This window comes from Dromaius novaehollandiae, chromosome 16 (genome assembly GCF_036370855.1).
Source record: "Dromaius novaehollandiae isolate bDroNov1 chromosome 16, bDroNov1.hap1, whole genome shotgun sequence".
NCBI lineage: Eukaryota > Metazoa > Chordata > Aves > Casuariiformes > Dromaiidae > Dromaius > Dromaius novaehollandiae.
In genome coordinates this window covers 5,681,871-5,704,622 of record NC_088113.1, presented here as the reverse complement: position 1 = coordinate 5,704,622, position 22,752 = coordinate 5,681,871, and the positions used below count along the sequence as shown (strand labels likewise).

The window sequence follows — 22,752 nt, the reverse complement described above, 5'->3', positions numbered from 1 at the left end:
GGGTCCAGGCATGGGGCGAAGCAGCAGCTGCCTGGAACAGGACCAAAGGGCTTTACGGCATGTCTGGATTATCGCTGGGGGCTATATGCTCCATCTGCTCCCCGTCTCAGCTAGCAGCTTTGGCCAGCAGCAGAGGGGAGGCCTGCTGGGGGAGTGGGGGGAAAGAGGAGGGACATGGGAACAAGTGTCACTTCGGCTTTTAGGTACTCAACCTTTGAGGTTCAGGTGGTCTGCAAACAAAACCTGCAGCATACACAGAATCTCCTGGCTAGTGCCAAAAACTGGCACAGCAGTCTCCCATAATGCTTTTATAATCTGCTTTCTTTTAATATGACTGTTCCCACAAGAAAGGGAGGGGGAGGCATGATTAATTTTCATTAGCCTTGTAAATAACAAGCTTGTTTCCGCTGGTCTTGCCCTGTAATTAGGGCTGTGGTTCCAGGGCCATGCAGAAGGAAGCGGAGATTTGCTGGTGACTCACCAGAAGCTAGGACAACCTGGTCATAGCTGGGAACCTATGTCCAGCCCTGTCCCCAGCTGGGAAGCTGGGGCAGCCACTGCAAAGTGGCTTTGTCTGTCTCTGGAGGGGAGGGGAAGGGAGCAAAGGATAAAAGTCCTCCGAGAGGAGAGGAAAAAGCCTGTCAAAAGGAAGCATAGACTGAGGTTTGTGCGTCATTATTATTCAAATCAAGAATGAAAGCAAGACTTTTGGTTCAGGGCTGGCAGCATCTGCCCCAAAGAGCTGTAGCTGGATGTTGAATATGGATGTAGTATGATCAAGGGGGAAGTTCAGTGCAATGGAGATGAGATTGGGAAGGTGAACCTGGGTATTTACATTGAATCTGGAGCTGAATAACCTACAGGTGTCAGCACCAAGCACACAACTTGTGTCCAAGAGTACAGTGGAGATCCCACTCCTGAACTACAGAATAAACAAACCTCTAAAGCTGAAGACATCGTTGTGTCTCCTTGAGAGGGTCCACACAATAGACATGTGTGAGTGAGTATGTGGTTTGGAGGGGCTCAAAACTTCAGATAAACAAGAGGGGAATTTTTGGAGCTTTTTTTCTGTTTTGATGTCTGCTAAGCAGAAATATCTCAATTTTTAATCTGAGAATGCTGTTTTGATATATTTTAAAGAAAGAAATATTTAATAACAAAAAGAGTGAACTCTTAAAGAAAAAACAAATGAACGAAAGAAAATATTTTATTTTAGACCAGACAAAATGGTGCCATTCATCTGCAAACCCTTTTCTTACGCCAATTCCCCAAAAAGACAAACAAAAATGTAATTTCAGGATAACGTGAAAGAAGTGCTGTTTTTTTCAAAGTTCAGCCAGATATCAAAAAAATTTCTATTTATGCAGCTGCCCCTGCCCCAGTCTCTGGGACCTGTACCACCTGCAGATTGATCTTATCTGTTGAGAGCGGACTGACTGTTCAGATCTGGCTGGCCACCCCATCCCCAGCTTTATCATAACGTTGCTGTGCCATGATCATAGGGGACGATAGTGACCAAGCACATCAGGACCCCAGCTTCCAGACTTGTTGTCTGCTAGAGACACTTCAGTCCTTCAAGGATGTTCTCTCAGGGTAGGTCATTAAGGGGTTGGTTTGCCATGTCTGCTCCTTGCACAACGGTGACACATGTCCCTGCAGATTCCCACGGCCAAGGCTGTTTCCCAGCTGGGTCCCCCATTTCCTTCCTCATTGCTACTGCAGAGAGGCCAGTTTGACTACAAAGGGCGATGCCAACATCCCCGTCTCAGTACCTCTGTCCCTTTTGTAGTCCACAGGGTGAGATCTGCCAAAGGCAGATGCTAACATGAGTAGATGAGTCACCTGCTAGAAGAGGCAGCTCCTCAGTGTGGTTGTACAGTAGCTGGCCCAGCACCCTGAAGAGGCAAGTGTCCGCGGTGAGCACAGTCGCTTGTATTTCTCCAGATCCTTCACCTCCACATCCTGTTCCTCCCTGTGGAACCTAATCCTGTGGACAAAGTAGCACTCGCCAAAGAAAGGAAGCAGCTGTTCCACAGAATCACGGAATGGTTGAGGTTGGAAGGCACCTCTCAAGATCATCTAGTCCAAAACACCTGCTCAAGCACGGTCTCCTAGAGCACCTTGCCCAGGACCCTGTCCAGGCGGGTTTTGAATATCTGCATAAGGATGGAGACTGCACAGCCTCTCTGGGCAACCTGTTCCAGTGATCAGTCACCCTCACAGGAAAAAAGCTTTCCCTTATGTTCAGACAGACCTTCCTGTGTTTCAGTTTGTGCCCATTGTCTCTCATCCTGTCACTGAGCACCCCTGAAAAGAGTCAGGCCTCATCCTCTTTACACCCACCCTCCAGATATTTAGAAGCATATCCCCCCTGAGTCTTCTTTTCTCCAGGCTGAAGAGTCCCGGCTCTCTCAGCCTCTCCTCATGCAAGAGATGCTCCAGTCCCTTCATCACCTTAGTGGCCCTCTGCTGGACTTGATCCAGTAGCTCCATATCTTTCTCGTACTGTGCAGCCCAGAGCTGGACACAGTGCTCCCGGTGTGGCCTCTCCAGAGCTGAGCAGAGGGTAAAGATCACCTCCGTTGACCTGGCAAGAGCTGGCAATGCTCTTCCTAATGCGGTCCCTAAACTTTTGTGTGCCCCCAAATGCCCACCCACCAGGAAATGTTTGGACACAAGGTTTTGGCTTAGCCTGAGATAGATGTGGTGAGTGATTGATTCTGCCACAGTTCATATCTGTGAATGATTCAGTCCCTTCAGCCAATTTACTGTTATTGCTGGGAGCTCGACCTCATATCTGAGCATTGTGCTTCCCAGTTCTATAGCTCCTCCAGGGGTAGAAGTTGCAGGATATTAGGCCAGAGCAGGGGTGACACAACCACGCTAAAAGATGTGTGCATGAAAGTGCAGTCTGCACTCTGAGAATTTAGTGGCTTTTAGGAAAGAAGTCCCAGTTTTATTGCAAGCAGCTGACGGACAATCACTTCCTGTCATGCAGCAGCACTCAGGTAGAATGTAAGGGGCAGAGGGAGCATCTGTGCAATGCTTTTAGCTGGCTGCAGGGCTATCCTGCCCTGCAGTATGAGATGGTGCTCTGACAAGTCAGCTCAGCAGGGCTGCACAGTGGCAGGAGGCTAACAGCTGAGCAGCAGAAATTGGTCCTGGCCCAAAAAAATCACAGAATCACAGAATAGTTGAAGTTGGAAGGCACCTCTCAAGATCATCTAGTCCAAAGCCGCTGATCAAGCACAGTCACCTAGAGCACATTGCACAGAACCCTGTCCAGGCGAGTTTTGAATATCTCCATAAGGATGGAGACTGCACAGCCTCTCTGGGCAACCTGTTCCAGAGCTCAGTCACCCTCAAGTAAAGAAGTTTTTCCTTATGTTCAGACAGAACCTCCTGTGTTTCAGTTTGTGCCCATTGCCTCTCGTCCTGTCACTGAGCACCACTGAAAAGACTCTGCCCCCATCCTCTTTACATCCTCCCTTCAGATACTTATACGCATTGATAAGATTCCCCCTGAGTCTTCTCTCCTTCAGGCTGAAGAGTCCCAGCTCTCTCAGCCTTTCCTCGTGCGAGAGGTGCTCCAGTCCCTTCATCACCTTAGTAGCCCTCCACTGGACTCACTCCAGTAGCTCCATGTCTCTCTTGTATTGGGGAGCCCAGAGCTGGACACAGTGCTCCCGGTGTGACCTCACCAGGGCTGCGTAGAGGGGGAGGATCACCTCCCTTGACCTGCTGGCAATGCTCTGCCTCCTAATGCACCCCAGGATACCACTGGCCTTCTTGGCCACAAGGGCACAGGAATGTGCCTGGCTCATGGTCAGCTTGTTCTCCACCAGGACTCCCGTGTCCTTCTCTGCAGAGCTGCTGTCCAGCAGCTGGTCAGCCCCCAGCCTGTACTGGTGCCTGGGGTTATTCCTCCCTAGGTGCAAGACTCTGCACTTCCCTTTATTGAACTTCATGAGCTTCCCCTCTGCCCAGCTCTCCAGCCCGTCCAGGTCCCTCTGAATGGCAGCACATGGGCTATCCGCCACTCCTCCCAGTTTGATATCACCAGCAACCTTGCTGAGGGTGCCTGCCCTCTGTCCCTTCATCCGGGTCACTGATGAGGAAGTTGAACAATACTGGACCCAGCACTGACCCCTGGGAGACACCGCTAGCTACAGGCCTCCTACTAGACTTTGTGCCGCTGGTCACAACCCTCTGAGCTCTGCCATTCAGCCAGTTCTCAGTCCACTTCACTGGCCACTCATCTAGCCCGTACTCAGCTTGTCTGTGAGGAGGTTATGGAGACAGTATCAAAAGCCTTACTAAAGTGAAGGTAGACAATATCCACTGCTCTCCCCTCATCTGCCCAGCCAGTCATCCCATCATAGAAGGCTCTCAGGTTGGTTAAGCATGATTTCCTCTTTGTGAATCCATGCTGACTACTCCTGATCACCTTCTGGTCCTTCATGTGCTCAGAAATGGCAACCAGGATGAGCTGCTCCCTCACCTTTCAAGGGATGGAGGTGAGGCTGACTGTCCCTCAGTTCCCTGGGTCCTCCTTCTTGCTCTCTTTGAAGACCGGAGGGACATTTGCTTTCTTCCAGTCCTCAGGCACTTCTCCTGATCGCCATGTCCTTTCAAAGATGATGGAGAGTGGCCTAGCAATAACATCTGCCAGCTCCCCCAGCACTCTTGGGTACATCCCATCAGGACCCCTGGATTTGGAAATTCACATGGAAAGAGATTAGGAAAAAAGTACAGCTGTTTGACTTTGTGAAGAAACAGAGACCCATGGCGCTGAGATCTGGGAACCAGACCATGCCCCAGAGCAGGGAATTCTGCTGCTTTGGTTACTCTTCTCACTAACGCAAGACCAAGGCATCACTTAAAGTGATCAAGGTGGGATCATTTTTTCACAAGGAAAATTCACCCATGGAACTTGCTGCCACAAAATATCACAATTCCAAAGTTGAGGAAGTTTCAAAAGGATAAAAAAGGCTGAAAGAGATATGGATAAAGAGATTGTCTTTGCCTACATTAGGACAAAGCCTGTCTTTGGGACCTCTGGAAAATGCAATTTCCAGGATACCACTGGCATGGGGGCACCCAGGACTACCCCCATCTCAGAAACGTGCACCTTGAACATCAGCTATCAAGAAGGGTCGCTTAATCCCTCCTTGGACCTGCAAGATTCTCTCCCATTCTGTATGCAGTTCAGGATCATCTGAAAGCCTTCCTGTCCAGCTGGGACAGGCCAGGAGTGGACCTGTCTCTGGAGCACTGCAAGGCAAGGCAAGAGCCACCTCAGAAGGGCAGACTTTCTCTAATTTCCAGGCTCAAGGAAATGCCTTCAGCAGGAAACAGCCTGTTTGTGACACTAAACACTGCTGAAGTCAAGGAAATAGTCATCCTGGGTTGAGGTGACTTTTATATTTTACAGGCACACCAAAAGCCTGAGAATAGCAAATGGATTCTCTGCCAAGTGCTCATCCATAATGTGGGCCAAAGTCCCCCTCAGCAAGATTAGGCCATGCTTCATATCTGAGCCCAGTCCTAGCACCACCACAGGAGGAGCCTCCTGCTAAAGCACAGCCCTTCTGGGAACAGTCTTTTCCCAAACTAGCAAATGTAGCAAAAAAAACTCATTGAAAGAGCTGTTCACTAAGGAAAAACAATTGGCAAACACTAATTAAAAATGAGTGATTAATGGACTGAAAGGGAATTACTCATCTTGTTAAAAGCAGGCACCTGCAGAGCTCTTCTTGCTATCAGAGAGGTAGTATCCTCTATAGCCCAGCAAGGATAGCGCTGCTAAGCAGTGGCAGGCACACGGAGCAGTCTCAATCAGCATAGCATGTCCTGTCATCCAGCACAAACTCACATCCACTATCCCAGGGCATCCCAAGGAGCCACACAGCAAACTGATCCGATGCAAAGCAGTACCAGTCAGTGGCTGTCAGTACGACAGCAGGCAGCACAACACAGCACAGCTCTGTGCAGTACACTGCAAAACAGCGAGAGCATTGGGCCAAGCTGACCAAACACAGTGCAATCAGTTCCCAGCAATGTGACCCAAGCAGAACCACATGCAGAGCCATCACCAAGATGCCAGCAGGGAAGTTATGTGCAAACACACAGGCTCTGTCTTTCTGGGCTTGCTGTTCTCTTTTAGCACCAGTGCAGTCTGCTCTCACCTGGTTCTGTCATAGATGGCTTCTCCATGTGCCTGATCTCCCTCCATGCCTTGTAATGACGCAGCTGGTGGCCATTTCAGAGCAGGGCTCAGATGCGAAGCAAAAAGCAGGGAGTTGCCCCCAAGAAGGCCCAAGTGCTTCCTTACTTCTTTGGCACCCTAATAGGAGGTGATGCAGATTATCCCAGCTGTCATGCCAGGAACTCTGCCAGCACTCCTAGGCCTGCTGTGGAACTCTCAGTAGCACAGTGGAGTCCCAGGGCCAGCAACGGAAGAGGGCTAAGGGCTTCTCAGTGGAAATGGCTGCCATGAGCTAAGCAAGCATGGGGCTTTCTAACACAAGGGGTTATGTGGAGGCCTGGTTCAGAGTCTGTTTGCTGGGAGGTGACCTGGGATTTTGAGTAGCCACATCAGGTTGTCACTTACAGTCCAGCTCCAGAGAGAGGTGTTGCTCTTTACCTCTCATTAGCCTGATCAGACAAGCAATAGCAGAGAGAGAGCAAGGAGCAATAGCAAAGACAGGAGAGCACTCAGGTCTTTCTGCAGTAGGAGAGTAGAAGGTCTTCCTCCTATGGGGATCAGGGCAGTGGGGACAGGACATGCACACTTTGCAGCAGGAAACCCCTTCAGACCCCAATCAGGACCAGGCTGCTTGGTTCCCTAGGTGAGGAGAGCAGAGACAACAGACACTGCAGAGCCACAGGCTGGGAGCAGGCTGAGGAGAAGAAGAGATAACTTCAGTCCAGCTCCTCCAGTCTTCTCTTTACCCTGTAGCCACATTTCAGCCCTAGCTGGCTAACCCACCTGTGCATTCAAATCCTGTCTCCTCCTGCTTTCCCTTGTCAGCTGAAGGTTAAAATAGGAATCAGCAGAGACAGTACAGTGATGAGTATGTGCCTGTCCACAGCTGAATGTCAGTGCAGCCATAGACACATGAGAATCTGCTCTAATTTAGCTTTGGGTCGATGCCATGTGTTGTTGAATCACTGTTCTTGCATCTCTGTCCTTCTCTGCAATCATGCACAATCTTCTTGGAAAACTTCTTCCAGGTGTACAGCCACCATTGCAGCCCATACCCTGCCTAGGCTGGAGCTATAGCCAGCAAGCCTGTGGTGTCCTATGGCTGCTCTGCAGCCCCTGAGAGTGTTTCACCTCATCCTCTCACCCCTGGCTCAAGCCTGCTCCTGCTGCACTGGTGTAGATCCCTTTCTCAGCCTTGTCCATCAATGAGAGGCTGCAGGTAGCTGTTTATTTTCCCTGCATGCCTGATGTTACAGCAAGCAGCATTCACACCTTACTTCTAGGTTGGTAAGGCGGTGGCTGGAAAGGAACATGGAGCTTCTTGGAAGAGGTGATGTTTGGGTGCTAGAGCATTACCACTAATGTTTTCACATAAGGCCATACATTCTCTCCCTTGGCTTCTCCTCAAGATTTAGGGTAGGGAAAGAACATGCAGAAAGGGTAGAAGCTATCATGGGAAAGCATTCACTACATGAATGAATCACTGGCCTGTCTCTAGCCAGTGCCAGGCTCCTAGGGGAGAGCCTACAGACTGAGCAAGTGCAGCCTGGTCCTTCTCCTCTCACTCCTTGAGCCAGGCTGTACCTATATCCTTATGATCCTTCACGGATTCCCTCCCATGCTCCTAGCGGCATCTCAGAGCAGGGAGGGCCCCCCCCCCCCCCCCCCCCGGCTGTAGACTTGTGTTACAGAGATTTACAGCTTTTGCAGCAGCTGGAAGGCAGGACATTTCCAAAGCCTGAAGCACTGCTGGAGTGGGCTGACCTCCCCCATAGATCCCAGGAATGACTGGAAGAGACTGAGACCAAAGAGCAGGGGATGCCAACCCTCTCCACAACACCTTGCTGGAGCAAGAGCATTCCCCATTGCATTTCTTGAGAGGCTCTAGCATTTGGCCAATCTTCTCCATAGGACTGAGCAGCACAGTGATGACTTGTCCATTTGATACTGTTCTTCATCTGCGGTACTCACAGTGCTATTTCAAGGAAAAGAAAGAAAAAAAACGTGCTTTTACAATGCCATAAAACTGGGCTGTCTCATGGAAGATGTACCCATGAAAGCAGGAGCCTTAAGCTTGTGTAAGTGTCCCATTTGTCACAATGTAGCAGAAGTACTGCCACTTTTGGAAATGCAGTAGCAAGTGGGGAAGAGATCCCTGAATTAATCTGTCCTTCAGGTCCCAGAACCATGAACTAAACCTCTCAGGAAAAATCTCCCAGGTGACTTGAGCTTTTGTCCATGATGGAGAATGCACTGCCATGCCTGGTGGAGCAGAGGTCCTTTTCATGGCTGATTCTTCTTGTCTGTTAGAAATAAAAACTTTGTTTTCCTGTGGTCTGGACTGGTCCATCTTCAGCTTCCTGCTCCTTGATACTGTTGCTGTTCTGGTTACAGCACTGAAGAGCCCTCTGTTGTCAGCTTTTTAAGGACTTGTGGTCTAGAGTTAAGTCACTCATGTTCCTGGTGTCCCTCAGAGTGAACCACATTGTTCAGTCATCCTCATGGATCTTCTCTAAACTATCTCCAGTTTATCAATGTCCTTCCAGATATTGAGCTGCCAGAAATGGGCCTGCTATTCCACTAAGATATCATCAGTGCCACAAACAGACCCTGCTTCTATTGCGATGTCCATCACTGATCAAAGCAGGTTATCATTCGGACCATCATTTTGCACAGAGATCTTGTGTCCAGCTGTTTAGCCACCATGTCCCTCAAGTCCACCCTGGGCCTTGGGACTACATACCAGTATGTAGCTCTCAGCGCAAATTACTCCAGGCAAGTTCCTCTTAATAAGGCAGCCACTTCATTATGCACATCACACAGATGCTTATAGAGTAGGCTGGCAGGCTCACCAAGATGAGCTGGGTGGGTTGCTGAAAGCCCCATACCTTCCCTGTCTTACACTTTCTCTGCTATGACACAGATCTGCACACATTCATGATCATGTGCTTTAGAGGTAGATGTGACTCAGAAACCAGGCCTCACCCTTTACCAATGCCATGACATTCAATGTCCCTGTTTGTGTCCTCATTCCTCCCTGAAGGTGTTGATTTTAACATTTACTGATTTTAACACTCCAATTATGTGACTCTCCTAGCCAGATTTCAGGAGCACAAGTAGGTCGAATTCGTGTCCATATGTGAGCAGAGTTTATTATCCAGGCTCCCCGGTGTCAGTGTGAAGGCAATTAAAGAATATCTTCTCTTCAAGTCCCTTGCCGTCTGGAACAATCTTATTCTCAACATCTTGATGTCACACTAAATGAAAGATACTCAATTCTCCCTACTTGCCCTTCTCTTTCATTGTTTCATATCCTTTTGGGTACTGTATCTGTCTTGCACCTTCTTTGCTCCCCACCCCCTCAGAGTGAGACCTTTCCCCATGAACAGCATCTCATCCTGGACTGCTGCATCATGTCAGGTTCCACCACCTCACACCCTCACGCTGCCTGCCAGGCACCACTGCGGGAGCTTTCTTCCTGCAGAGGAATGAAGAATTCTCAGCATGGCTGGTAGAGTGGCCCTTCTGCATTCCCTGTCACGTCCCAGGAGCTGTTTCATGTGAGGTGCATTGTTAGTGCAGATGTGCCCGTCACTGAGAGAATCCTTCCCTGCCAATTGCAGGTAACTCAGCCTTGGGGACACACAGTTCCAGGGAGGGAATGTGCCACCTCACTGTTTAGTAGAAACCCTCAGTAAAAGCATCCCTCTTCCTTGATGGGCGTTCTTGTGAGCTTGATTGTGGGCATGCACTGAACAGGCCTCAATTCTGCTTTGTCTCCCAAACCTCCACTGGGAATCTCAGAGCTCTTGTTTCCATGCTAAGAACCTGGTAACTTCCAGGTTCTGTAGAGGGGGTTCTTCCCCCTTCTCTTCTGCCTGGTTCTGCCGGCCTTCCCATGCTTATCTCTAGCCAGGCAGAGCAGACCCCAGCTGTCTGCCTCGGGTGCTTATTTAGTAAAAGGACGGTACCAGAGGGGAGGGTGGTATTCTTTCAGTGAAGCAAACTCAAACACATTCTCTCCTAGGTTTTCTCACTCATGTAATCACAAGCTCCAAGACATGTGTCCAAGTGGCGTGGCCAGGATGAGCTGAGTATAAAAAAAGAAAAAGAAAAGAAACACTGCTGTTGAGACCTCCCTACATTTCTGGAGTTTCTCCTGACTGACCATGATGTACTCATTTTTGTATAGGTCTTCTATATCCTTTAGGAGTCAGCCGTTACTGTCGGAGGACCTTTTACCTCAGCATCTTGCTTACATCAGCTTCCATAAATCTTAGGCAAGGTTAGTGCGCATTGTCTTTTTGTTCTTGTTCAAGGTATCTTCCCGCTGGGAGTGCAGGAAGAGGCATAACAGATGCAATGTTCTGTAACCTTGTTTCCTTGTTCGGTCATGACCTGAATACAGCTCTTCTGCTGACAAGTCATTTGTGCTGGGGCCTTAGCAGAGCACAGGCCTGGGCTCAATGCAAGGAACACATCCCTCACTGATTACCAGGCTGATTGCTGTTCATCGCATCCTTGGTTAACAGTACTCACCATTCTTTCAGCCCTTGCTCTTGTTTCCTCTGGTGTTTCCACACACAGACATTTCCATCCATACTTCTTTCAGACTAATCTTAATATTGGCTACAAATCTCTCCACTTATGAACAGCTGTGCTCTTCACAGTCTCATTTTTTCCTTTCTTGAATCTGAGGCAGTGATAACTCTCAAATCAGGCACCAAGCACCCTTCATACAAAATTTAATTCTTGCTCGGAGACATGAAGCAACTCAATCTCTTTCTTTTATCCAGAGAAATGGTTATGGGATTAGAGGTACAAGAAGACACATATATTTATTTTCATTATTTCTGTTGCTGGAATTATACAGTGAGATGCTATGGCCTGCTTTATGAAGGAGAGCAGCCCAGAGGTTTATAATGATTATACTTGAACTTACAGTCTATAAATCTAAGTATTAGAGAGAACTTGAGTTACAGATGATAGCAGGAAAAAGGGAACACTGCATTTTCAAAAGCTCTTGTTATCAGTGGAAGTTTGGCTGTGTTCTTCACTCATTTCTGACAGCACGTGTGTTGGCACTGTTATTCTCCTCTCTTCCTACAGTATTGAGCTCCCAGGGCCTTCCCTCACAGGGTCACGGCCTTTTCTCACATACCAGAGGGTCTAGATAAGTTCATTCAGATGCTTCCTTCCATTTCTTTGCAGTACAACCGTATCCAGCATGGGGCTGACTGGGAAATTCAGATGCACAGGCAGGTCATTTTGCTGGTTCCCTGACACTAGGACTTCATTTCTTCTCAGGTTTAACAAGAAGCAGAGAGGGGAAGTTTGCTGAGGCTCTTTTGAAATTTGGAAGAGAAGCAGAATATCCTTGCAACAGAAGGTGAGGGAACAGCCAGGGAGGGACCTCCCTTTTTCACACAGATCCAGGCTGAAAAGCTGCTTTTTTAGCCTTTAATGTTTCATAGTATTTTCACTAGCTCAGTAAATCCCAGCACTTCCTGCACCTTCCCAGGAACTACTATGAGTGCTCTCCACGCCTTGCTCTGCTCACGCTGTGGCCACAATAGGGTGGTCCCAGAATGGCTGCCTAGAAGTGAAAGCCCATCCATCCCTTTGCATTGTGCTGCCATGTGCTTTCCACTCCTCAGACATGATTGAAATGCTCATCCCCAGGACTTCATCTAGCGATCCAAACAGACAATGGGATCCCTTGTGGAAAAAGAAGTGCCATCTTCTGCCACTTAGCTGCAGTCATCTCTGAGATGGAAATACCAGGGATCATAAAGGCCAGCCACGAGGCCAGATCAGTTCCTCTTGGAGGACCTCTCCAGGTTACGTTTCAAGGCCATCAGAACTACATGGGCTACAGAACGGTAGGCTGTGTCCACCCTCTCCTTCCAGAGCAAGGCTCAGAGGAGCAGCAATCATGAGCTGATTTTTTATACTCCCCTTCTAAAAGCTTGCAACCATCAACGATGGTCATCCCATCAGCTGGTCACTCACAGCAATTGAAATGATGAGGAAGGCTTTCTGGGGATGGTGCTGCTGTCCCAGGCCTGTGTCCTGCGGTGTGAAAAAGAAAATTTCCCAGCCCTGACCCAGATGGTTTAAAGTACCAGCTGAAGGGAAAGTTGCTTTGGATCTGGGCAAGTGCCAACCTCAGGCTGCAGAGGAACGAGAGGTAAGAGGCTGCAGAGCAATCAGTCTGGACAGCCTTGGAGGGCAGAGCTTCATAACTGGATCCCTTAGAACAATGTTCCCCAAATGTCACGCTGTAGATGATGTGCAGCCCTGAGTCCAAGCAGACTAGTTCCTCTAGTCCCAGCCTTGTTCTGGGTAACTTGGTACCCTGGAACTGTACATCCAGACTCAGGAGGGCTGAGGGCTGATCTCAGGGCTCTAGACAGCAGTACTGCACTTATTAGCACTGTCTTGGTGCCAGCATTGTTGGGGGGGGATGAAGAAGTGGCAGCAGTCCTGGCGTTGCAGGAGGACCATGGCCCTGGAAAGCTCAAAAGGTGACCAGGTTTCTAGAGTGAGATTTGGCTGCAGAACATCTGGGGCCTGAGTCACTGAGGGTGTCTTGAACCATTCAGGAAAGTGAGATCTGTTCATCATGAGGACAGACTTGAGCAAACGACAGCACGGGACCTTACAGAGATGAGCACCCTGGGAGGTCCCCTGGCAGCCTCCTGCAGCACCCAGCATCTTCACTGCCTGGAAGTTCAGGGACCCCTAACCTGCTCCCCCTCAGCCTAGTATCTACTTGACTGAGGTTACACTGCCTCTTGTATCAGTGTGTGTCCTTCCACATATCCCCTTCAATCCCACCCCCTCCATGCAACAGCCATGACGAGCCCAAGCTGCTTTCGAGAATGGGAGAAAAAGGGGGATGATGGAGGTGGATCGCTGGTAGTTAACGTAATGTAATTGTGCTGGTGGCACAATTGTTCATTTGCATTTCCTTGGGGTGTTGATGCTGATATTAATTAAAGGTAATTATAGCACTGCTTTCCTGGTGCAACTATAGCATGCAAAGACAGAAGCAGTATTACAGACAAAAAGGCTCCTTCCTCCACAGTCTCAGTGGCATCTTTTATTTTGAGAAAGCTTCAAGGTAAGTAGAAGCCCGAAGCTCAGGCACTGCTCTTCCTGCCATCAAAGCCACACTGTGCCGAGGGGTCCCAGGTTGGGTACCATTCCTAGAGGGGTCCCTTGGATATTCTGAGAGTGCTGTTGACAGATACTGAGGTTATAGGTGATGGTAGTACTGGGAACAGATCCTTCCAGCAGTAGCAGCTACTGGAGGTGATGAAGGATGCTGGACACTGACAATGGATACTTGGGCACCCGTGAGAGATGCTGAGAGCATTGTAGCAGATGCTGATGACTTTTTTGATGGACTTTAGTGGCTCTAGCAGCATATACTGCTCCCCTTTCATCACAGTGCTGGTGGCATCAGTGAAAGGGGGCAATAGTTTTGCTGCTGGATTGTAGTTACATTGATGCTGATGCTGGATGGCTGTGGGAAGTACTAGCCAGGGATACGGGCTGGGCTAATTAATACTGAAGGCTGTGCATGTCTAGGTTACTGTCTCAATCCTAAATCAAGTCACTAGCAATTGGAAATCACTTGTCATATGGAGAAAGCTGTGAAAAGGTTGGGTGGTGTCAGAGCAATTACTGCTGGATGACTGTCTGCAGCATCCAGGTCCACCATACCTAGTCTTACCACATGGGCATGTGCCTTTCCCAGGGCATGCACCTTTCCTTTAACCTTTTTTTCTGCATTATTGGGGTTCAAACAGTAAAGAACTAGTGGGAAGGAGAAGAGTTTCTGTACTGGATGAGGACAGCAGTCTTCTATTCTGCCCAGGCTTTCCATTCTTCTATTTGCTGGAATATCCATGAGTCTCTGAATGCCTCTTGAACACCAAGTCCTCTTATTCTGCCTGCACAGTAACTGTCTGTCTGTCTAGCTAGTTTTTCCCTCCTTGGTACAGGCTGTAAGGAGGAATGTTGAGCATGTTTGGAAGGAAATGTGGTCCCTCTAGGATAACCCAAGCATGCATTGCACCTGGGATGTCTGTAAAGCCCCAAAGAATGAGCTATCCTGGAGAGAAAACACCTCCTCCTGGGTGGTGACAGGGTGCATCTGTGAGAGAGTAGGATCTCACGTACACTGAGGTACTCAGCCCTTCTTTCTGGGGACAGAGTTCCTGTCTTCTTACTGCCGCTATGGCACTGGGTTGGACTTCCTCTCCTTGATCAAAGATGAAGTCAAACACACCACTCAGATCCAGTTTTCCTAGAAAAATTGTTGAGGTTTGTGTGCTTGTTCCATCCTTCCACCAAGCATCTTGAGCTGCATAAACTACACTACTGCGTAAACCCCTTTCAGCTATGGGAAGGCCTCCTTAAGGCCCGGATAGTCTGTCATACATTCAGCTAGGAAGCAAGAGAAGTACCATCACAGGAAGGGCCGAGTTCTCCCTGTTACCATGCTATTGTTACCACTTGCTTCTCAATGGTGGAAGGCTGAATGCCCCAGATTGTCCCAGACCTGCGCCCGCATCTTGGTTCAGAAGAGAAAACACATGCACACACAAGCCTACCTTGGAAATTAATTAATGCAAACCCCAAATAATATTTAATCTCACTGATAAGAAAACCCAGGCTGCTTTCTCTGCTGTGATGCGTAGGTGTTAGAGGACATTAAGAAACATTGGTATTTTTCCCATATTTATTTACTTCGCTTTCATACAGGGAGTGGGGTTTTTTTCGGTTGGTTACAGTGTCGCTGATGGTGAATGACAATGAGGAAAGCACCACAAAATTTTCACTGCAATACAGTAGCACCTAGCGACCAGCCAGAAGAGATTTACAGTGTGGGCCATTAAAGCAAAAGTTTAATAAGGAGTATTGGTAGGTGAAAGTAAAATGCAGATTTTGCCAGCTGCATAGCTGGAACACACCAAAGGTAACTGGCTGTCAATCTGCCACTCCTGAGAAGTGCTTTATCCCCAAGATTGTCCTCCCTGCCTTTCAAAACTCTTTTCTCACAGGGCACAGAGTGAAGTGGTCAACTCAGAAGAAAAGGTACAGAGAGCTACACAACCATTCCTGCTCAGGACAGTAAGCTGCTGGCACAGCTAAGAAACAAAGATACAACCACTGGCAACAAGGGAGGTTCCTTGTGGACTTGGGTACTTCATGACACAGAAGCAAGGGAAGGAAAGCCAAAGAACACTTTCCCACAAAGGGGCTCACCCCAGCCCTGTGCCCCTGAGCAGGGAGCACTGGCATTTTGCAATATTCTCCTCCTCACCTAGCTGATTTCCAGTCCATTCTTTTAATCGGCATGCAAGAAAAAGGGACATGGGACCCACTTCCCCCACAAGCATTGTCTCTGCCTCCTTACATACGATGCATTCTAGCATTTCCCCTGTGCATTTGCTAGAACTTAATGTAGACAACCTGGGTATAAATTAGACTTCAGTGACTTTATACCATCAGAGTTTTGGCCTGGGACGTTTGGCAGGAAGACACTACAGTGGTCTTTGTGATCTGAGGATGTTTTCTCCTTTCTCTTTGCCTGGCAGGTCTTCATGAGGGACAGCTCTGGAGCCCAGAGAGACCCAAGGTGGACGGAATGTTGAACCTGGCTTAGTCCTAAAACCCAGCAAGCTGTCAGAGGTACAGTATGGCCCAGGGCTGAATGTGGGGCTCTTCAGAGACAGCTAAAGGGATAAGGGGGTGGGGGAAATGACCCAGCTGAGTGCATGTGGTATGAGGGATGGCAGAGAGAGAGGGAGAGGGAGAGAGAGGGAGGCTGGGGGGAATGGGAGCTGAGGAGGGTGTTTCAGTGACAACCTTCCTTCCATCTAGTAGTGAATCCTGCAACACATCCGTCACTAAAATAAAGTTATGAAATCTAACACCGATTGCTATAGCAACATCACGCCTCTGCGCTGACCTAGTTTGAGACAAAGGAAGTGCTCCTGCAGCTTTGAGCATGCAGGAGGCTGCAGCTGAGTTTCACTCTCTTCTCTGGGAAGAATGGTGGAGGAACCTGCCAATTTTTCCCCACCTGCTTTCACTTGCCCCAGGACACTCAGGCAACATGAGCTGCTTTGTCTCAGGCACCAAGCAAATCCTCTGCAAGAGAGTATCTCAGTCCTGCATCCCAGATACAGACAGGTTAACACTTAGCTTCAGCTGGACGTTTAGGCAACAGGAGCATCTGCCTTGGCACTATGCAATATCTTTGCAAAGCTGGAGAGATCGGGTGGCACAACAGCAATGGGCACCACCATTCAGAGCATCCTGTTGCTGCTGTGTCACAAACATTTAGGGCAAGAAGCATGTCCTTGTCCTCTCAACTATCCCCACCTCCCCTTCATCTGCTCTAGTCCCCAGCACCACTGGTCCTCGGGCTGCTTCTGACTTTGGTAACAGTGAGAAAGGAGGATCTGGCCAGCATTTTGAGGTAGGGTGGTAGTATAGGAGGCCACATAAGGCATCCTGTGTTCTTTTGTGTTACAAATTTCTCAGTGTACGTATGGAAAACCTCAATCCCTGAGAATCACAGTATTCTCTGTAGGGTAGAGGATAGGCTCACGTTAAGTGCTTTTCATCTTCTGCCTGCTCCGTGGAGGTCTTTGCTAATGTGCTCAGACCTCCAGGCTTCTTGAGCAACACTGACCAAAACAAATCAGTCTTGCTCCCAAATGGTCTCATTAGCTGCTCTTCCAGACAATCTGGAACATGCACCATGCTGTCGACAACATGTGGCTGGAGTGCCTTGCAAGAGAGCAGAGACTGTAGCTATGGTTCAAAATCCAATGACTTTCACTCATTTCTCTGGCCCTTCCACTCCAGCTCATCAGCTCTCCTGCTTTCTTCCTGAAAACTCTTCCTTTCTTATCTTTTCCTTTGTATTTCCTTTCTCATTTGACCTACTTAATGCCTTGCATTTCCTCCTTCAGAGTAGATCCATCTTCTGGAGAACTTTGAGAAACTTCTATTTAGGGACAATCAAATAGGTTGTATAGTTTCTGGGAGTTTGTTCCTTTGGATTTTGTTATATTACCAGGGACATTTGCATGAAAATAAGTTCTCTCTCTCTCTCAAGAGTTCATCTGCTCCTCCAGCTTATTCAATAACTGAAGTCAAAAGTCTTTGTCATATTTCAGCCACTGATTTTCACAGAAGATGGTTGTGTTGATACAAAAAAAAAAGGGTGGGGGGGAAGAAGTATCTAGATCATATATGGAAGAATGTGATTCTTTTCTTCCTGGTTGGCCCCAGCCCAGACCCAGTCCCTCCCCATCACCACAGGCATCAGGTGGCAGTCCTAGCAGAGATGTCCACCGGACTGAAGGACAGGCAGAGACCCTCCATAGGCCTGCACTGAGGCTCACAGGGCCACTGTGGCACTTTCTAGCTACCATGAGAGCTCTAGGAGTGGTGTGCAGATTCCTTCCTTACACACTTAAATCACATATTCAAACCTGAAGTGAGATGTGAGTAGGTCCCTCCATCAATTATATGGGACCTGGCAGCTTACAGAAATCAATGCTGTGTGCTTTCTTGAGTTCGTACACCAACGTAGCTGTTCTGGGACCTGTTTCATCTAGCATTAGCTGCCTGGAAGTTGGATATGTAGGCAGGCTGACCTAGCCCTTTGGGACACCTTCAGGCAATGGAGATGGACTGACCTTCATAAAGCAATTTACCCATCTCCTAAGGAGGTATCTCAGGTAGATGGGGCAAATCACTCACTGGCAGGTCCTCTCTCTATCATCCCTTGCTGTATGGGGAGTGAGGGGGAAAAGGCTGGTGCACTTTGGTCCTCCTGACAATGCTGTCACACATCTCATGGGCAAGCCCAGGTGACATTAACCCCAAGGGGGGTTCCCTTGGGAGAACTTGGCCTAAGCTCTTCTCAGCATCCCAGGACAGGCAGCACTGCCTGCTGCTTGGACCTACAACTCACTCTGCACCTGGGAGAAAGTTCCCCGGAAGCAGTGGAAAAACTCCCGGGGAGAAAATGAGCAGCAGAGTGAGGCTGGAGGAAGGCCTGTTTTATACCAAATTGTTCTAAGTAGAAGTCTGCTATTTTTATCTCCTGCGATTAGATTCTGAACTCTTTGAATCATCATTAATGCAACACCCTGGAAGCCAGCTGCACCCCCTCCCCCCCCAGCTGAATGCTACATGAAGTGTTCCTGCTAATTCAGGGAACATTTGAAATCATGCGTGTAGGCAGACCGACGTCATATACACCACAGTATACAATTTTTTAAGCTTCTGGCAGTGGGGTGTGGGGAGTCATTTTTCTAGTGCTGGTTGCGAATCATTTATTCCTTATCTAGGTAGTTATTAACACACAGCTTGGTTTCTATATATAAAAGCCACCCATGTGTTTGCAGCCAGCTTGGATGGCTGGGCTGAGGTTACGTGGGAGGTTATGGTATGTGGATCCCTGGGAGAGCTGATCAGCAGAGAGCACAACTAGTCAACTCCAAAGGATGCCTGCAGCCTAGTCAGGATGGGGGTTTTCCGTGTGGAGGACTTGTGCCCAGAGCAGTCCCACGCTACAGGCTGCCTCTTCTCCTGATGTTTCTATCTGCCTCTTCCTTTGACCAACACCTGAATGGCCCCCAGCCCTTCATGGCCAGCCCTGCCTTGGTGATCTACATCCCTCCCCAATCAGTCCTGCACAGGTGCACCCCACTTTGGAGGTTATATAAATGTCAGCAGAGAAGCCTAGTTAGAGAGTCTCTGGCTTCTTGCTGGTGCTAGCTGGACCAGGCCTGGTTGTGTGCCTGGTGTTTTGCACAAGGGCAGTGCATTTGTGGCACTTTATGTTCTTCAGATGGGACATGACAGAGGTTAGAGTGAGAGAGCCAGGCTCTCCTAGGAGCCACGGTGATGGGTTCCTCCATCCATTTAACAAGAACTAAGCCCACCAGGCTAACATGCCAGATGGGGAACAGCTTTGGCTATCCACAGGGAGTAAACTCAGAAGCTGTCAGAAAGCTCTGCTGCCATTTTTCACCACAACTATAAACTAACCTGAGAGAGCAATGGGAACAGCAGGAAAACTACAGCTAAGCTGTGAGGGAGAGGCAGAAAGGCAGAGAAGATACAGAAGCAAGAGAGGTGAGGAATAATGTTTTTAGCTGTGATTCTGGGGAGAAAGAAAATTTCTGCATGTGCCAATTTCTGGATCAGCTCTCAGTCATGGCTGTGTTTACAATGAAGATTGTCCAAGGAAAGGGCATGGACCTTATGGACAGAAGATGTATGCCAAACATATAGTAAAAGGGAAGGAGGCTGGCTGGGCCAGCACAGAGCCAGCACTCATTCCTGGCAGAAAGGAGGTGAAGGACTTTGGGTTGAAACACAGCCACCAGAACATACCTTGCAGCTCACCAGTTTCTACAGGAGCTGAAGCACCCCCAGTGCAGAGTGCTCACACCTGGGTCTCCACCATGCACACCACCAGCAACAGCACACAAACACACACACACAACCTGCAGCCACACAGAGTGTTTGTCTCATCCTGCAGTCCCTACAAGCATGTAACTTCCTATCACAGTGCATCCAACCAGATATTACAAAGCCTCATGCTCCAAACAACACAAGTAACACACACCCTGTTTTCCTCTTCCTCATGCACACACACATATACATACACAAGTACATGCCTTGACAGCCCAACTACACACCTCTTGACTCTGGCTGTCCCCCTCATCCTACATTCACAGCCTTCCCATACCAGTGCTTACAACCCCAGATACACATCTGGAGCACAGCAGCAAATGAGTGAAAGGCTTTCTGCTCTCGGTGCCCTACCAGGCCTGATTGAAAAGGATTAGACCCGACTGGGTGACCCCCAGCACCAGATCACCCTGCCAGACATTTTAAAAGTAAGCACTGGGTAATGACAAAGTGAAAGTGGACCCTGGAAATGGACTGAAGCAGAAAGCAGCTCTGAGAGGCAAGGCTGGCTTTGTTCCTTGGGGCTTGAGCCTGTTCTTAATGGGCAAGTAGTAGCCTCTGTGGAACAGTGGTCCTCTGGCAGGAAAAGCACCTTCTGCTGCCCTCATCACATTAGGGCAATAGAAGAATTATTGTGGGGTGACGGAGATGGACCCATGGCCAAAATAGCCTGGGCAGCTGTCCTCTCAAAGACACAGTGCACAGACTGGTGGGGGCACCTCCAAAACATGCAGTTAGTCTCCAGGAGTGGAAAGGAAGAAGGAGACCTTCTATTCTCCATGTGCGGGATAAACAGGACAGGACATTACAGACTGGAACTGCCACCAGAGAGATCCAGGCTGGATAGCAGGAACTTTAGAGATTTTTCGAGATTGCAAAGACAGACAAATATCTCCAGGATAGCTCACTGGAGTTCTGCCCTGGCTGACTCTTTGGCAGAGTCCTCCTTTGCTCATTCTGCCAGGAGTTACAAACCATTGTTTTAAGGACCCACCTAGCCACAGTAACTCACATAAAATGCATGGCTGCCTGACTGGGCAACTGCTCAGATTGACACCCAGAAGCTGAGTGGGGATGTGAGAGTCAGGACAGAATAGATAGGTAAGAAAATGCTGCTTGCAAGTATCTACACTGTATTGCAGCTGGCTTTTCTTCTCTGTCCAGTGCCTTTCATTTATCCCCTGCACTGCCCAGAGTGCAGGCCAGCCTAACCCCTTTGCTGTTAAAAACAGACTGAAGAACAAATATTTGCACTCAGTGAAGTATCTCTTAGAACAACGGAGGCTTTTCAGCTCACCATGAAGATATGATTCAGTCTTCCGGAAGTGGAGTGAACCATCTCCCTCTAGCTTCAGCAGCCCCCAGACTGGCCCCATCTCCCACTCACAGTAGATGAGTACAGCAGCTGTAGACCCTATAGGAGGGAGATGTTGGCAGCCCTCAGCCAGGGGAGGAGAGGATCCCCTGCTGAGCAGGAAGCTTCTTCAGGCAAGCGCTATCGTCTCCTGCATTATTTGAGATTTCATACATACCATTCAGTCCTTGGAGCTGCAGATGTATTTTGCAGGATGTGCTGTCTGTAAGTCAGTTCAGTGCTGCCTGTCTAAATCTGCAAACAGGCAGCTCCAGCACCTCTGCAGCTGTCCAGTGCTTTCTAAACTGTCTCAGAGAAGAAGCTGACTCCAGCTGTGGCTCACAGTGGACTGGGAGACACAAAACTGCCAGAAATCAGGGCCAGTCATCTGCTGTACCTCGGAAGTCTCTGACCATTAGCAAAGCCACTGGGAAGAGAAAGGGGGACCCAGAAAAACCACAGGCTGAGGGGAAGGAATATCATAGAGCCATGCAGCAAAACCAGACCCTTCCTCTGGACTCAGGGATGCAGCCTTTCCTTCATGGTCTGGCAAGGCCCTATTATTGCCTGAACTCCTCTCAATGCCATTCCCTGTGGGAGGTAGTGATCAGGAGGCAGAGGGGAGGGTTGTGCACCTCCTCCCTGTGCCAACATGACTGGGAGTAGGGGGGACACAGCAAGCAGGGGCACTCTGCAGCTATGCTGGGAGATGGCCCTTGCTCAGTTTGTGAGCTTCAGGGGTCATGGACATGGGAAATCTAATTTCAAGCTTTTTCATCCTTCCAAATTAAAAAAAACGGTGGAGAAGAGGCTTTGGGATTTTTTTCCTCCTCCTCTCCAACCCCACCTCTTGAGGAAGTGACAAGGATTGCAGAAGGGAATTGAAACGTAATGAAAAGTTTAATCCATCTTAAAGGGAAAAACAGCTCGCAGAGAATGCAGCTCATTGGGGTGGGGGACTGAGAGCTGGGGGAGCCCAAAAGGGGCTTTGACCTGCACTGAGCCCCACCAGCACCCCAGGACCCTGCCTCCTGCTGCACCAGCCCTGACCCCACACATTCCCAGCAGCAAGACCAGTGGCGGCATGCTCCACGGTGCAGCTGGTCATCCAACAAAGGAATGTCCGCAGCAAGCAGGGCAGGCAGGAGGATCAGGGCCTGCTGGCAGCCTTGCAAGAGCCTGAAGGAGGAAAAAAGAGGACTAAATTCTCTGCCACATACATAGAAGCAAGCGTCCACTGTTGGCAAGAGCACACCAGCCTGGTAGAGAGTCAGCTCCCCAGCCTCCCCAGCTCCCTAGCTTCCCACCCCTTTTGCTCCCAGCCCTCCAGCCCATGGCACAAGCTTCACTTTTCCTTCATTCCATCTTGTCCTCAGCCATTCCTCCTGCCCCTCTGCTTCCTGAGCCTTCTCCAAGCCAGGCCAGCCCCTGGCCCCACTCTTCCCTTATGAGTAGGATTTCATTTCATTTTTTTCATTTACATTTCATTTCATTTCATTTCTCTATTTATTTTTACTCCTAAGGCAGTTTTACTTCATTGCAGAGCCCAGCACCCAGGGAAGACAAGAGCAGTGATGCTGATGTGCTTTATGGCAAAGCAGTCACTGGACTGAAGTCTCTCAGGACTGCCTTAGAGATTTCTGCCTTAAATATTGATTGCCTTTTGTAGGAA

The 22,752-nt window shown here is 48.9% G+C and overlaps 1 protein-coding gene across 2 annotated transcripts in view; it reads left to right on the top strand.

Annotated features, from left to right (window-relative positions):
• The window catches only part of DLGAP4 (DLG associated protein 4), a 168,867-nt gene that overhangs the window by 66,086 nt on the left and 80,029 nt on the right, over positions 1-22,752 (top strand). For both annotated transcript variants that reach the window (XM_026100077.2, XM_064521372.1), the window contains exon 2: positions 15,820-15,913. The gene's annotated coding sequence lies outside the window, so the exon portion shown is untranslated. The remainder of the gene's footprint in view (positions 1-15,819; positions 15,914-22,752) is intronic.